The following is a 6,000-nucleotide window of genomic DNA, read 5'->3' as shown; positions in this document are numbered from 1 at the left end:
AGCGCCGGCAATGGCGGGAGCAGTGCCTTTTCCAGGATGGTACTGTAGTCATTGGTCCATCTTCTGGCAACAGTGGTCAGTCTCCGGTACCTTCCACTGCCCCTTGCCCATATATTGATGTGACTAACAAAAGCACGGGCCACAGTCCTGTGCGAGCCCAATGTGGCTCCGAAACTACCTTAACTGGGGCTAGTCAGGTAACAAGGGTCAGGACAACTATTCTCTGCCCACGTCAGGGCGCAAGTGTCAGTCCCGTGTGTGGTCTCTCTTGGGGCAGTGCATGTGCGGTAATCACGGTCATGTAGTGTAGGGCACCTGGTTCTCTCTGGCGGTCACTGGACACACACAGCATGTCCTGCTCTCTCTGGACCCCGCTGTTGGTGGCGGGCGACGCTGATCTGCTTGGCACTGGTGCCGGGAGCACCACTCTCTGTGGCTTCTGCAACACCCGGCTCAGCTCTGTTCTGTGTGTCTGCTCTGCATGGCTCTCTATCTGGATTACTGCTGGGCACACTGCTTCCCTCAGCACAGCAGTCCCTGCCCTTCTAATCGATTGCAACCCGCCTTGTCGCAGCGCCGGTACTTTGTAGTGACGGGGAGTGGAGCACACCGCTCACCTGACTGCGCACTGCTCTGTCCTGGAGCCAAACTCCCTTCCTTCATGCGCTCTTTCTCCTCTTCCTGCCTCCGACAGCAGGAAGTGGGTCGCCCTCCCAGGGCTGTGGGGGTACTCGGTACTGGGCCGGTGTCAGGGGGATGTGTCACAGCAGCGGTGACCCGGTCCATGGCCCTGGGCGCCCAAGCAATGGGGAGATGTAGTTAATGGTAGGATAGTTCGTGACGCCACCCATGGTGTTTGGCAAATATGGTGTTAGGCTAACGATGCATACAGATCCGCTGGGACTGATGGTATGTGCAGCTTAGATGGTAAAGCTCCCCACAGGTGGAGCTGTAGTCCCAGGGCAGTGTAGATGTAGCTGGCACGGGGATGTAGCAGTGCCGAAAGCGTAGGGAACAGACAAGACACAGTGGTTGTAGTTTCTGTACCTTTACTGAGTATATGCAGTCCAGAGTCCTGATTACAGATGGTATTGGAGCAAGTTAGCCTGGAAGCAGATGAGGATTCTCTCTCAGCAGAAGGGCTGTGCAGTCTCCTTCCTAGCGCTTTGTAGTGTGAAGCACTCCAGTACTTAGTTACTCTGAAATGCCTCTCTTCAGATGTTCCTAGAACTTTACTTGTATGACAGACAGCGGTAGCCTCTCTCGGGGACGCCTCTCCTGAGTCCTGGCTCACTAGGCAATTGCTGTTGTGTCCCAAGTCTTTGCTGGGAGTAGGGCATTTACAGCCTCCTACTCCTCTGGTATCTGTGGTAGGACCGTCAGTATCCGTACCACCGTGGAGACCAGGCTCCAGTTCTGTGCGCTCTCAAGCTGAGGGAGCTCGCCTTCTGCAGCTCAACCTCTCAGCTTCGCACCTCCCGTCCGCACACTTCACCCTCCGCAGACTATCTGATGTCTTTTCCTCCTGGCCCTCAGAAGACACCCATTTCCAGAATCCTGGTTCAGAGTTCCCCCTGCTGGCCCGGAGTGGAACGGTGTTGCATGCATTAGGTTAACTGCTGGAGAGACCCATCACTGCTTCCAAGCCTGGCATTACCCTCCCCTGGAGGAAGGCAAAGCCAGTGTGGTGACCATACCCCTGGGGACGCCACAGAAGCCCCTCCTCTCAGGAGCTTCCCCCAGGCAAAAGGGGGACGTCCGCCTCACTCAGGCTTCCCCCCGGGAACAGTGGATGCAACCTCTCTAGTTACTCACCCAGCACGCAGGTACCCTCTACCTCGTCGACCCCTTTAGAAAATAAAAAATAATCTAGAACCAGAAGGCGGTAGAGGTGGAGGTGGGCATGTCGGTATAGGTAGAAGAGGTGGAGGAGGTGGTGGTCAGCAAAGTTTTTGTGCTTTTTCTTGAGGGGAGGTACTCTGAAAACAGGCTCTATGAGGGGCAGTACAGTAATCTGCTGGCCACTCTTGCTCTTTATACAGGCCATGTAATACTCTGCACTTTTATGGAGAGCAAAAAATGAAGAAAGGATCAAGTAAGGAACATGTCCGTGGTACTGCTGGTGGTGGTCTAGCTGCTGCAGGAAGAGAAAGAATTTAGTCGATCTATGCCTGCTGCGCATCCAAATGAAACACTTTCCTTTGGTGCACTCATGCAACAGGACGTTCTGTGTAATTTCGTAGGCCCGAGTAATGCTGGATGAATGGTGAGGCCAGAACATGTAGAGGTGGTTTTAGATTGGATGGATGAGTGCCTCCAGTTCCTTTGTATTTTCAGCAGGGGACTGGGTGGAAAATAAAGAAAAGTTTGCACCTCTGGCCCATGGGCATCTGTCTTCCACCTCACCTCACTGCAAATCAGACAGGCAGTCTGAGCCCCAACTCATGCATTCTGCATTTTGATGACTTTGCAGGCTGTGGTTCCGTGGGTCACCCACCTGGCCCTGCCCCATAAGTAAAAAAGATTGGAGTGTACCAATTGCCAACCACTTGTTCTGTTTGAGGAGGCGTAAGGTAGTGCAAATGGTCAGCGCATCTCTGATGATGATGATGAACCATAGGTGCCTACGCTGTGTGCAGACCAGCAAGGAGTGAGGGGGTGAGGACGGGGTGAAAGAGCATGCGGGGATTAATATTATTTATCTTTAGAGCACCATTGATTCCATGTTGTTGTACATGAGGAGGAGTTACATACGAAACAAACAGAAATTACTATGAACAAACTAATAGTGACAAACCGGTACAGAGGGAAGAGGACCCCCTTGCAGCCTTAATTTCTACAGGATAATGGGAAAGGAGACAATAGTTTCAGGGGTTGCAGCAGCTCTGGTGTTGGTGAGGTGGCAGCGAGGTCATTGTAGGCTTTAAGCTGTTCTGCAGACATGAATTTTCAAGTTTCACTTGAAACTTCCAAATGAAAAGTGATAATCAGACATGTTGGGGCACAGAATTTCAGAGGATGGAGGATACTTGGGAGAAGTCTTGCAGATGATTGGATGAGGAATGTACGATTGTGGAGAATAGAAAGAAGTGTTGAGAGAAACACAGATTATGTGGTGGGAAATATCGGGAGATTAGTTAAGAGCTATATGGGGAGAGACAAATTATGGACGGCTTTGTAGGTCATAAAAGCAGAAAAGTTGTCTCCTAGCCAGTAAGTCGGCTGCTACTGCCCACCGTGCTGACGAACTGAGCACATCAAAGCCAGTTCAAAGGAGCTACTTGACAATACATGGGTGGTTTGCTTGCTGTGCCATCAGAAACTGTAGAGAGGCATAAATGTTTTTAACCTGAGCACCACCTGCATGATAAGGCATCCGAATGCAAAGCATGTGTGGCGCCCTACGTCTTTACCGCCACAAGAGGGTTAAATTTGTACTGTTTTGTATGCGTTTTGTTGTGAGCAATGGGAGTTATGCTTTCTCTGCTAGGGACCACAACACACACACAATTTACCTCACTCTCTTACTTGTCTGAAGCTTAGAGCTTTGCAGACATACCCTAACTGGGAGGGGAGGAGTCGAGTTGTTGTTTTCAGTGAAGAAGGTGGAGGAAGGTGGAAAACGCTCTTGGAAGCCATGACATGTGCTTCCTCCAGGAGTAAAGCTAAGAACAATCAGGGCATCAGCCCCTAGGCCATCCAAGCTTTCAGAGTAGGGTGGTAAGCTAAGAGACTGTGAGGGTTTATACAACCAACAGCAGAGTGTTTCCCCTGGGAAGACTGCAGCAAACTAGGATCAGTGAAGGTTTTGCAAGAAGGAACTTGAGTTTCACACAGGATCCAAGCTACAAGTTGCCAGAGGAGGAAAACACAGTGAGTAGTGGCTATACTAGACGCTCCAAACTTCGGGAAGCCTTGGTCCCTGAAGGTATTAGAATAGCAGGAAGCTTTCACCGAGTCACAGCAGAGGGAAGGATAACTCCCATTTTGCAAAGCAGACTGTAACCTGGTGAGAGTTGTAATATCTCCTCTGAACTGCACCTGAACTACAGTAAATGATAAAGTGACTTTCCTTGTCTCCTGCCTTATTACTCCGTGCCTTCTACTGCTATCACAATCTCTGGGGGTCAGCCTTGGTTGGAGGGGGTTAAACATCTGCACTGCCATCACCATCTACTCCCCCAGGGATCATCTGCAGTGCCGGCTATACTACAGTCGAACACTCCAACTGGCATCACGAATCACTACACAAACTTTATCCCTAATCAGTACTGCTATTTTACATGACTGCCTGGGGCCACAGACCGGGTCACTGCCACTGTGACACATCCCTTTAAGATGACCGGCCCGGTACTGAGTATCCCACGGTGGGGCGTGTCACATGAGCTGCAGTGGAGTACACTCCTGAAAAAAAACAGGAAAAATCTGAGCCTCTTCCTGCACCCTCTTCTTCTGCGGTCTCCGCCTCTTCCTCTCGCTCACAAGTGACTTAGAAAGGGGTAACAATACATTGGGATAAAAAAAAAACACAGTACGTGATTCCCAGCTGCCACTACCTTTCCAGGCAGGCTGTCCCTGACCTGCACGAACATGTTGGGACAAAATTAGGTGTGCACTGCGTAATGCCATCTGTGTCAAGATCCACATAACCACCAATACATGGATTAATTATCACGGGAAGGGACATTATATCTCCCTATCTGCCCGCTGGGTAAATGTAGTGGCGGCTGTGCCTGAGGCAAAAAGTGTTTTGGTGCATGTTCTACCACCTCGGAGGATTGATGGAATTGAGGTTTGATTTTTCTCTATCCATGTTGCCTCGTCCACCTACTCTGCTTCCTCTAACACCTCATCATCCAGTCAATGTAATTCCTACACCACCAACTTCAGCACAGCCAGGGGGAAATGACAGCAGGCTTTTCTGAAACTCACTTGTTTTGGGGGGGCAAAAATTCCACACCACACAGGAGCTGTGGACAGGGATTAAACAACAGACCAATGAGTGGCTGTTGCCGCAGAACTTAAAGCCCGGCCTGGTGGGGTGCGATAACAGGTGAAAATTCTTAGCAGCTTTGGGCCTGGTGGGTTTGACACCCATCCCTTGCCAGGCACATGTGCTGAATTTGGTGGTGCAGTGCGTCCTGAAAAATTCCCCCTTGATGTCATGGCTGCTGCAGAAACTGCAGGATGTCTGTGTATGCTTTCGGCGTTCTCACCCTGCTGCTGCTCATCTGTCTGAACTGTTGCGTCACTTCTGCCTTCCCACTCACTGCCTCATGTGCGGCTTACTAACAAGTTAGAACCTTACCTTGCATATGCTGGAGAAACTGTGCGTTACTATCCCACTTCTATGCCTCCTCGAAAAAATGCTTTCAGCGATGATGGATGAGGTGGTGGCACAGGAGGAAGATAAGGAGGGACAGGGATCATTCACATCATTATGAGGCCAGTCTTCTACACATGGCTCGGAGGGTGGGCTCCTGTACCAACAGCGGCCAGGTACACAACTGTTTACCCAGGGGATAATGAGGAGGAGGAACTGTGTTCACAGCACGGTGGCACTAAAAGCAGCTCAGGGACATCACTAGAGCATGGCTGAAGGGATACAGAGGACACAAGTGATACATCTCCCACCGAGGACAGCTTGTCGTTGCCTCTTGGCAGCCTGGCACTCATGAACCAATACTTCCTGCTGTGCCTTGCCAACAACCTCCGAGTTGCCCAAATTGTTACCAGTGCTGATGACTGGGTGGCCACCCGGGGGGCGACTGCTATACCAAAGGGAAGGGCGACATATTGAAAATGCTGTAACATCCCCTCTAAATGAACCGCCACTCTAAGGAAACGCTGATGAGACGCATGGATGGGTATATGGTAATAGGCGTCTTTTAAATCCAACACAACCATAAAGCAGATTTCAAACAGTAACTTTATTGTGGAATTGATAATTTCCATTTTGAATGGCCGAATGACCAGGTATCTGTTGAGCGCCTTCAGGTT

Source organism: Dendrobates tinctorius, unplaced genomic scaffold (assembly GCF_039654945.1).
Source record: "Dendrobates tinctorius isolate UK_male_01 unplaced genomic scaffold, ASM3965494v1 ptg000007l, whole genome shotgun sequence".
NCBI classification, from domain to species: domain Eukaryota; kingdom Metazoa; phylum Chordata; class Amphibia; order Anura; family Dendrobatidae; genus Dendrobates; species Dendrobates tinctorius.
This window is presented reverse-complemented; position numbering follows the sequence as displayed.